Here is a 12,509-nt window from a genome sequence, read left to right on the forward strand (position 1 = left end):
TGTTTTCAATTACTTCCAGGTTGACTTTCCATTAATACCCACCATCAGTGGCTTGCCTAAAATCCATAAGAATTTACATACACCTGAATTTAGGCCGATAGTCTCTGGAGCAGGCTGGCTTACGGAGCCAGTCTCGATTTACCTTGATGAACATCTCAAGAAATATTTGACAAATAACCCCATTGTGTTACGTGATACTGAACATTTCTTAACCAGCTTTTATAAAGACATGTTGAATTACATCTGGACAGATAACACTACTCTCGTGACCATGGACGTTGTTTCCTTATTCACTTGTATTCCAAATGATCAAGGAATATCTTATTTAAAATCATTCCTCTCTAGAACAGAAGGCTATATTGAATCAAGGATAGACTTCCTCTGCCTATTAATGGAGTTAGTGTTAGAAAACAACGTTTTCTTATTTGAGAATATGTGTTATAAACAGACCAAGGGTGTAGCAATGGGCACGAGTTGTGCCAATAGCTACGCCAACTTGGTCATGGCTGAGTTTGAGAGCAGGTACATAATGGGGAATACACACATCAAGTTTTTCAAGAGATTTGTAGATGATCTCTTTCTTGTTTGGGAGGGGTCTACTACATCCTTACATGCCTTCTTTGATTACTTGAATAGTGTTAGTGATTTTATCAAATTCACTATGAATTTTTCAAAAACCAAAATTGATTATTTGGATGTTCATATATCCAGGGAGAAAGGGCAAATTGAAACAAGTGTACATCGTAAGCCCTGTTATAAACCCTCATACTTACACAGAAAGAGTATGCACCATCCACGAATCTTCAAAAATATAATTAAGGGCCAAGCAATGAGGCTGTCCCGGTTATCTAGTACCGAACCTTGTTTAAACTATGAATTAGAACAGCTAAAAGAGGGCCTAGTTGGACGTGATTACACTCGTGAGGAAATAGAGAGTGTATATCTAGACATGAGAACACTTAGGACCACCAGGGCACAACCTTTTTTCTCATCCATTGAAAGAATCAAAGCCGATAGGAATTCTTCATTTATCCAAGAATCGGTAGTGTTACCTTTCAGTGGTAACACGCACCTTGTTGAACAGGTGATCCAAGAGAATTGGAACATCTTGACAGCAGATCAAAAAGTGGGGGACATCGTTGGCCCTTTTCCAAAATTCGTTTATAGTAATAAATCCAATTTAAAACAACTTCTATGTCATAGATCAGAACAGGGCTTACCATTAACTGGTTTTGAGAAGACTAAAAAATGTGGTAGCTGTCCACAATGTTGTTATATAGACGAATCACATTTCTTTAAACACCCTGATAGTGGTAGACTATGGGAATTAAGAGCAGATGCCACTTGTAGCAGTCGCAATATAGTCTATGTTGCACACTGCATTTTTTGCTATCGATATTATGTTGGTAAAACAAACCGCTCCTTAAGGGAACGTATCAGAGATCATTACTATTGTCTAATGAGAGGTGATGACAGCAGCGCTTTAGCTAAGCACATGTTGAAGGAGGGTTCTGGGCATATTTTTCGGTTTCAGGTCCTACATGTAGAACACATATCCCTACGTATTGGAGACATCACCAACAGAACCGAGGAAGCTGAGCTACGTTGGTTACTTAGACTTGGAGCCAACAGGGGAAGGGGGTTGAACGAGATGGTTTCCCTTAAACCCTATCTCAAAGGTAGACCCCTCAGATGATAGGCTCTGATCCCCCGGTTCATTATACATTGTATAACATATTTTATTTTATTATATTTTATTATACCTTGTAATTTTAGGTTAAATTGCACACCATATGATACATTTTATGTATTGCATTATATATTGTGTTTCAGTTACCCAGCAAAGTCTGTGGCTTTAGAAATGGTTTTAAATTTTGAGATTTTTTGACATAGTTTACATGATCACTTTACACAATCACTACACAAACACATCCATAGACCATATTCATCTCACATCTTCGTTTACATTTTTACATTGTCATTTGTTTTAACACATATGCAGCCTACTCGATACCTGTATTCCACTCTTCTGTTACCATCAAGTGTCTTTAAGCTCTAGAGAGGCAACATTCCTATTAGAGTGGGTAGTTCTATTATGTCATGATGCATGTAGGTTTTTTGATATAGTTTATTTATAATTTTTATATCTTACCATCCACTTGTTATCATTATAATCATTATTATTATTATTTAGAATAATTTGTAGATAAGTGTATGTTTCACACTTTTATTCCTTAGTAGGCTGTGCTATGTACAGATTCACATTTTAATAGCACGGCTTATGTATATGAAGTTCATGTTTCAAGACACATTTCATAGTGTCAGAATTGGTTCATGGAACATTTTATCGAGTATAGGACGTCTTTGATTTTTGACTGCTGATATTCTTTAGTTATGTTTATAGTGTCCATATGCATACCATGTATGTGAGTAGTTATTGAAGCTATTGTTCTAACCCCTAAGGGAGAGCATTATTATTCTGTATTGAATGTTATTAAGGGTTGACATTTTTATATTTTTATAATTTTTGTTAGTTCAATTTGTCGGCCTGTAAAACCTTTTAATTGCTTAAAATAATGGTTGCTGTATATATATCAGCATCCCAAGGTATCAAATGTTAGAATTTTATTTGCTCATATAGAAGTATCGCATTATATTTCAATCTAAGGGTACTCTTTTGTTATTTTATTCTCCAGTAGATGGTGCTATAACTACAACTATGTATTGAGTCCATCACTGCAGCATATGCGCATGAAGCTATTTGCGCAGACTCAGCATACGCTGTTGAAATTGGAGATGGAGCGATTTTTTGATTGTACACTATACTGTTACGTTCCTGCTGAGGAGTGCCGTCTGCACACACGAGATGTTGGCAGATGGAGATAAAAGGCATTTACGGCCTTTTGGGGGTGTGTACTGCTAATATGAGCTGGATGTTTACCTGGGATGATGCTTCTGACAATTTCGTCAGTTCCGCAGGTGGGTTTGAATACTATGCAGTCAGATCTACTAAATGATTGGTTTTATTTGAATACACCTAAACCAATGAATGGATAATGTAATGTATGGTACACTATTTAAATTGTTTTATTGTTGTTTTTAGTTAATCTGATGAAGCGGTGTTTACGACCGCGAAAGCGCTCATTTTTTGTTATTTTGTGTTATTAAAAGTTTTTATCTGAATAAGTCGTGGACGAAGCAGTGCTGCTTTCTATCTGGTTTTTATGCTGGTATGCTGATAGCTTTTAGCAGGAATTGGTTCGTTTATCAACAGAACTGCCTTTTACTATAGGATTCAACAAGGTTGTTTTGAACATTGGCTACAATTTGCATATTGTTCTAGTTGATATTTTCCTCTTGGATTTTTTGGCTGACGACTTGAAGCTGATGACTATAAGTCGTGAGTTTGCGTTTTAAATATTCAGAACAATTTATTTAATTTTAAGCAAACGTATCTGAACTATACAGTTTGCATTTTATTGTCTATTGGAACGAACTCTTCTCCCTCCTGTCTGGGGTGTTGTGTCATATATATATATATATATATATATATATATATATATATATATATATATATTGAGATGTGTATATATATATATATATATATATATATATATATATATATATATGTGTGTATACATATATATATATATATATATATATATATATATATATATATATATATATATATATATATATATATATATATATATATATATATATATATATATATATATATATATATATAGATGTATGCATATGTGTATATATATAAATATATATTTATATCTATCTATAGATAGGTAAATAGATATAAACACACACACACACATATCTATATGCATAAATACATTTTCTGTACTGTTGAATGGCTGTGCTGCATTTATATGTTTGTGAAAACATCAGGGTTATGTATGTCTGACATGCCTTAGTGGTAAATCACTTTGGCTATGTTTTGCAGGGTCCTTGGCTCTAGCCTTGCAGAGGCTGTTTATTTTGCTGCTGGGCAGAACAATGTCCATTGGATACAGAGTGAGTAAGTCACCTTTAAGCCGTTGTAAGTGGGTTTGCACGGGTATGTGTGAAGGTATGCACTGCTAACTTCCAGTTACAGTTTCTTATACTGATTTAACTTCTCAATTGCTTAGCATGTGTAGGCATTGCTTACCCCCATGCAAGGAAGCTTAAACCCGCTTACCGCTGCTTAAAAGTGCTTACTCCCGCTAAACCCTATGCTAATTTCTTTAAAAGAACTGAAAAAGGGTTGATAGGAAATTAGTGAAAAAGGGCACAGAGAGAGAAAGACAGTAGGGAAAATAGCTAGGGATGCGCAGAATGGGTTTAGAGAAGGTCTATAGCTCCCTATTTCTTCTACAGCAACAGCTGTGCATATACACTGAATTTGGAGATAGATTTGGATACTCAAACCCCTGAGAGAGGGGTGAGGACAACAATAATATTTTGTGAAGCCAATTAGACCCAATTACACGTGTCCAGTGGACATTTGTGCAAAATGGACAGCTATGTATCGGGCGAGATTTTTTTTTGGGAAAAGATTGCCCTTTTTTTTTTCAGGTGAGAGTGGGATGTTGGGGAGGGATAGTAGGTATATTTGGGGAGGTAGGTTGGGTAGGATAACAGACAAGACAGACATGACAGCATACATGGGTGGTATATGACATGTGGGGGGTAAACACCTTGATGTGGAGGGGTGTTTGGAAATCGGAAGCCCATGAGCCCCCTAGTGGAAACAGTGGGACTGAGGTCCCCTCCCATGGGCAGTCACCACTGCACCTTCACAGCCCGAAGGTGGCTTGCTGGGGGCTGAATAGGAGGGCCAGCCCAGCCCTCTAGTTGCAACATGCGGCCCTCAAGCTAGCGTAGCAGATCTAAAAACTCCCTGTGGAGCTTGCTGCGCACCATGCCCTGGTGATGGGTGACAGTGTCCTGTGCACGTCAGCTCCCAGGGGGTGCATGTTCTATCCCCTGAGGTTCCACCCAAAGGTGGTGCAGGACCAGCAGATGAGAAGGTCCCGGGGTGGGCCCCAGACGTGGTTGTGCCCGGTGCCACAGCAAGCTGAGGTGGGACAGTTGGGTCCGCTGGGACCGGCCTTCCCAAACTTGCTATGGTGTTTCAATTTTGCAACATATGGGGGTTAGTAATAGTCAACACATTCCTTGATTAGGTATAACAGCATGCATAGATATTCCCATTAACCTAAAGCACCAGATATGGAACAGTTGCATAGCAAGCAGAACACATGCATATATGTAACCACAGTGGCAATTACAACAACATGCAGGTACACTGATGGGAGTATTTCAACATGGCACATGCATAGAAACAAATTTAAATATTTACAAAACAATAGGATATATGTCCCAACCATAGATTTTATGCAGCACATACCGACTGAGTTGTGTATTTAGTTTATTGTTGCAGATATGGTGGGCGGACAGAGAAATATGTCAATTAAAAACCTAGTATATTCCTGTAGTTCTCATTACTTTCCTAGTCAGTGCTGTGATCTGTACCTTACAGGTATCAGTACAGTACCCTATGGCCTTATTTTGGACAGAGGTATGCATGTAGACAACTATATACATGAAATGAGTTTTACCTGCAGTATACACCTCTTACCTGGTATACCTGTGCAGGTATTGCTTGTTAACACTACCTAACTGTTTCTACACATATTCCCAGATTCCAGGTTGATGTTATGCACATACCTGCCATCTCTTATTGCACACACTCTGGGCATGTCTTAGCCACATGCAGGTAAACCGGGACATATTTTGACTATTGCCCTTTTAAACCTTTGGTGAATTGTACAATGACAGGCTTGTTTTCATTGACATTTTCCGAATATGTACAGGCCTGACAGTCAGTTATATAACATGAAATGTTGCCTGCATGACAGAGATTAGCACACTAATATGCCAGGGGGAAGGGTAACAGCCGGCAGATATGGGCCGATTAACTGGACATTCTGGACAATTCTGTACACTTGTTGGGTATGATTCTTCATACAGCTTACTACCACTCCCAGGATTCGAACCAAGGCTGTGTCTGCTAAAAATAAAATGGTGTCAATCACAGTTGAGTGTGCTATACAGATATTGCTATGTATCTCTTGTCTGATTTCTGTCTATAATTCTCCTGTGGTTTTACAATCTGACCTTGTAATTACAACACTCTTATACAGGATGTCGTAGACAGATTTATTATGTAGCACAGTGTGGGTGACAGTGTTGACTATACCTTATTATTCAGAGCAACTGCAACACTATCAATGCCATACAATCCCAGAATAAACAGTACCAGTATAGGCTATCAATCTTTATTTCTAGGCACAGTTTTCATATCTGACAGACCTGTGGGGGCAATGTTTGTTAGCACTACCTGAATGTTGCCACACATATTACCAGATTCCACATTAGTATTATGCACATACGTCTCACACTGTTACTGCACATACTCTGGTCACAGCTTGACAACATGGGGGTGGAGATGGGACATACTTGGCTTATTACTCTCATAACATTTTGGGGAGTTGCTACAGTGACAGCTTTGTTCTTAAAGATGTCTGACAATCAGTTTTATTTCTTGTTTGCTGCCTAAACATTTAGGATCATCCCCCTGATTTGCCCGGGGGACAGGGCGACAGGCAGCAGATATGGGCCAATTTATTGGACATATCTGGACAGTTGTAGTGTATGATTCTGCATACAGCCTACTAACACTTACAGGATTCGAACCATGACTGTGTGTGCTAAAAATACAACAGTTCACGTCTCAGTTGAGTGTGCTATTTGGATTTCATTATCTGTCTTTTCACTGTTGTCTATGTCTCTGCCAGTTGTACTATATCACCTCTTGGGATTACGACAGTCATAATCAGACATTTCTACACATTTTATTTATGTAACACAGTGTGGGTAACAAGTAACAGTACTATTAAGAGATTGCAACTCACCATTACCATATGATACCAGAATAAACACGTGGAATCCAGCAGTTAGACCTTTATTGTCAGGCTATTATACTTTAATTTACATACAACCTATATGTGACTCCTCCTGCCATATTCTCTGGTGTATGAAGTACATGCCTTAAACAATACAGGCTTATTACAGGCAATTAACTTACTACTATTACTACTACTTTTAGATGTATTTCCTATGACAGTACATGCAAGCGTATTACTAACCTACTTTGCGTTGCAACCGCTGCAATCTACAAGCATGGGTTTCTTGGATCGCAGCCCACTCATCTGCCACTGTGAAAGACATAAGAGGAATATTTAGCCATACCTATCCATAATATACATGAGCTGGCAATTATTAAACAAGTAATGACTGATACTTACACATGGCTGGGACATCCCCTGTCCTCCTAGCCTCTTGGATCCACTGATCCAAGAGATTCCCCTTTCTCCGCTTCAGGTTGTCATAGCGATGCCTGACCTGCTCACCATTTTGGGGTATGACAGTGGCACTGGCGAGGTCACAGGCAAGATGGTACCAGGCTTCTGCTTTGTATTGTGAACCCTGGTACTGGCCCTGCAGCAGTCTCTGGTCATGGTCTTTCAGAAGGAGTCCTGACATGATTTTGGACTCCTGGATGCCCCAGTGCTGCACCCAAAAGTGCACACCCTCTCCCATATCAGACATAGTGCCTACATGAGGAAGCTGCAACCTGTTATGAGATGTATTCCTGCCTGTTGAATTTAAATAGGGCCAATTTCCCACATTTTGCCATGATTGGACAGTTTTGAAAATGCTAAGCTATGGACAAGCCTGCTTACCTAAGGTTAGCATTGCTTAAAGGGGTATACCAATTGGGCAAATTGATTTAGCTGGCCTACACATTGCTTACACCTACTAAACTGGGCTGTTCAGTGCTTAGCATTGCTTAATTTTTAATTTGCATTATATTTGCTTTTTGGCATTGATTTATTAAATTATGATATATGAGTTTGCTATCCATGATTCATGTGTATGTACACTGTATGGGGTTCTTGTGTTTATTAGGGGATTTCAACACTTTATTAGAATGACACCTCACATCTGGGCTTAATGCAGTACTCCATGTCACATATTTATGTTATGTAGTAAGTTATACAACATAAACCTGTATATAGATTCCTTTCACATGTTCAGTTCGAGTTTCCTATAGTGAGGATCTGTTTGGTGATACCTCAATCTTATGTACTGCTGTGATGGCTTAGTGGTTAACTACTGTAACTATAGTGTACAGGGTCTTGGGTTCAAGTCATGCAAAGGCTGTTTATTTTGTTTCTGGCCAGAACAACGGATGTTGCATACAGAGTAATTAAGGCACTTTTAAGCAATTGTAAGCAGGTTTTAGTGGGTTTGAGTGAAGGTAAGCAATGCTAACCTTAGGTTAAATCTGCTTACAGAGTGTTAGCTTCAATATTTCTTAACCTGTGTGCGCATTGCTTACCCCCATGCAAACCGGCTTAAACCTGCTTACTACTGCTTAAATATGCTTACGCTTGCTTAATAGTGCTTACTCCCACTTACCACCACACTAATTTAGACAGTAATGAAAAATGGTTCTTGGGAAGGTGGTGGATTTGGAAACTCTATGGATTTATTATTCATTACACATTGTACCTTCAATTTGTATCCCTAATTCATGTGTACATATACTGTATGGGGCAGTTATGACTATCTGTGGATTTTACAACATTATGACAATGACACCTCACATATGCATTTAATGCAATACTCCAGTTCACAAATATATGTTATTTAGTAGGTTATGCAACAAAAAATATTGGTCATAAAGTGATTTGACAAGGAAAACAGAATGCACTGGAGTGAGACTTAACCAGGAATGACTGCTCATAAGGCAAATGCCCTACCCACTACACTACTGCAGTACTGCTTCGTTTGCATTTATCTTGAGTTTTATCCACTTGTGCCATTTAAGCTGCATTAAATGTAGCTAAGCAATGGGCAAACCCACGCACCTACGGTTAAATGTTATGTTTCATAAAAAAAAGCTTCTTTAGATTTCATATATTAACTACTGTTCTTATAAACTTGGGGGGATGTTGCTGGGGGTATGCGAATACCTATGAGCGGTCTCACTCATTCTTATTCCTATACTGCTGTTTTTAATTGCAGGGGCATGTATATTCTGAGAGCTCTGCTCTCAGACATGCCCCCTGCACTCGTACATGCTCCATGTACATTTAGGAGTTCAGGCAGTGCGGCTTCATTGATATGCATGGTACGCTTCCATCCTGCTCCTAAACAGCTGCTTCTGTGCAGGACTAGTCCTGTATGGAAGGATAGTGAATCCGGGTGTATAGCTATCTCTATATACATACATAGACACACACACACACACACACACACACACACACACACACACACACACACACACACACACACACACACACACATATATATATATATATATATATATATATATTATTAGAATATCTGTCATAAGCAGCACTCTATGGTGCATTAGACTCCTAAGTCTATGATGCGTCCTATTACTACATTTGGAGTTCATGGATATCCAATTTCACAAGCATCCCAATTGTTCCATATTTGTTTGAAAACAATCAGGGGGATTTTCTCTACTTTGGCACTTCCCAACCATCTGGGATAGCTGCTAATGCAATTACTGTCACATAATAAGCAAATTGCAGAAGTAAATGCAGGCCTGTCATCCTCTGTGTCTCTAAATGTTGGTAACATTATGTTGGATGTAACAAAAATGAGACCAGACAATTGTTTCACTAGTAAGACAAATCTAGTATTATTACCAAGCTGTGATGTGAAACATAACTGGGCAATGGTCAACTGTGCATAATGCCAAAAGACTGAAGACTTGATACAAGTAAGCAAAAGTAAGGTAAAATTTGGTAAACAGTATTCCATCAAAAATGTTGAAATGTATGCTGCTGAATGCTACATTTGCAAGAGTTTTTCAGTGAATACTGTTTACCAAATTTTACCTTACTTTCGTTTACTTGGATCCAGTCATCTGTTTTTCGGCATTATGCACAGTTGTTCATTACTCAGTAGAAAAACATACTTCTGCCACATTGTCTCACTATTGTGATAGACTCTCTCTCTCTCTCTCTCTATATATATATATATATATATACATTTATATATATATGGGTCCCCTTCACATGGTCAACTTTTCAGAAAGTCGACTTTCATATGGCCAAGACCATATGATCGACTTTTGGAAAAGCTGACCATGGGGAACCGCTATCTCTGTACAGTGTAGAATGGGAAAATTCCCCTCTTCCGCACTGTAGTGAGATCTCGGAGTTGGTATATTAATGTTATGGGGGGTTTACAGTTTAAGGTAAGTGTTTGTTGTGTTGTATGTGTTTATTTTACATGGTCTGCTTTCCAAAAGTCGATCATATGGTCTCTACCAAATGAAAGTCGACTTTCTGAAAAGTCGACCATGTAAAGTAGATATATATATATATATATATATATATATATATATATATATATATATGGATATATATATATATATATATATATATATATATATATATATATATATATATATATATATATACATAGAGAGAGACAGACATGCATATAGGCTCATAGGCATGTACTACGCTAAAGACCAATGCGGCCTTTTTAAGCTTAGCCTTGCATTCCAAATCTCTGACACGTTTCAGTACCCTTGGGAGGTAAACCATTTACAAGCAGGGTCCTGGGAGATGAATCACTTTCAGACTGCCTGTGTCCATTAGATACATATGTGCCAAACATGAGATGAAGTTCCTGTTCCCCATCCAGTTGTCCAAGTTATACTTGAATTGGGTTAGGAAGAAATTCTGTTTCACAAGGATGAGAGGTGTGTTTCAGAGAACAGATATTCTCTAGATTACATACCTGTTTCTCCAGCAGGTCATATTTATATCACAGGCAAAGTTTAAGTCTTTAGAATGGGTAATGTTGGTGCTATTTGTTTTGCGGATATTCAAGAGGTCCATCATTGTGGGGTCTGATAATGTCTTGTATGACAGGCATGGATCTCTTGTTTTTTGATTTAGTTCTTTACTTATTCCTGGTGGATGTAGCTCATTCTATGCAGCTAGTAATATGCTTCTATACCAATTTTGCGAAGAGTTCCATGTAGGCAGCAGTGTTGTCAGGGTTTCAGGGTGGGGGGGGGCTTAAAATCTCATCAGGTTATTCCTTAAAGCTAAGAAGTTAGCCTTAGAGTAGGTCCTAAACACTCTAAGGTTAGTAGGGACTCTGGGTTTTATTTTTACTTCAAAGGATACCATTTTGTAGTTTGACCTTACCAGAGAGGGCATTACACTACGGAGTTTGCAGCGATGACTCATATCAGTGAGGACCATATCTAGTATGTTTGCTTCCCTCTTCAGTGCATTGACAATCTTGTGAAGGAAGTGTTAAGAAAATCCAGGAAGGTCTGTGCCACATTTGGTGTCATATATGATTCTAAGTTAATAGTGAAGTAATTAAAGTCACCCATGAATATGGTATTGGGTTGATGTGGGTATTGTTTGTAAGAGTGGATTTGATGCTTCTGAAAGCACTTATGTCTGCTTTGTCTAGGAGGTCTTTGGGGTTTATGAAGGTTACATTTAAGTGCCTTATATATGTGGGTCTATGAGTTGGGATGACATTTGCAGGCTTCCATTCACATGCCATGAAAGGTGGAATAGTGTCACCAGTGGCCCTGGTAGGTCAGAAAGTTTATCATGAGATGTACATCTCTCATTTAGTATTCAGACACATATTTGCCCTGATGCTGTAGAACTGTGGAAGACTGTTTTGGAATACCATGGTGCTGAAGCATGAAGACGTACAGCATCATAGTGGGCTGTCTCCATGGATGCGGTAAATGCATATGAAACATTCCAGAGGAGAGACAAATGCTAAATAGCCATGTGGTCTCATCTAGAACTGCGTGTGCTAAGGCATTTATGCAGATGAGTGGCTCAGATAATTGCTTGGCTGCATAAAGTAGCATAGCCTCTACTGGCCATCCATGTAAATGAACACATTCAAAAGCTCATGTTCGCCCATTGGTGAAGAGGGAAGTGCTGAAGAATTTAGTGGACTGGTAGTGCAGGTGATGTATGTTTGTATAAATGTATGGCTGCATATGTGAGTCTGCGTCTGCCTGGTAGGTCAGAGTAGGGAGTTAGTTATAGGATAGTGTGTGTGTGTGTGTGTGTGTGTGTGTGTGTGTGTGTGTGTGTGTGTGTGTGTGTGTGTGTGTGTGCGCGAGCGCAGGGGTATATGCTTGAATATGTGTGGGAGGAGACTTCAGTAAAAATAAGTTTGTACACTAGATGACACCAGGAAGCTTATTTAAACTATTATTGGAACTCACTTAAAAATTAATAGAGCAACAGCTTTAGCAGCAATATGCATTCTACAACAGCTCTAATGTCTGGCATTATTAACTGACTGCAAGGAAATGTAATGGAGGCAGGGACAAAAAGCTAAGA

This window comes from Protopterus annectens, chromosome 5.part0 (assembly GCF_019279795.1).
Source record: "Protopterus annectens isolate FY-2018-M chromosome 5.part0, PAN1.0, whole genome shotgun sequence".
NCBI lineage: Eukaryota > Metazoa > Chordata > Ceratodontiformes > Protopteridae > Protopterus > Protopterus annectens.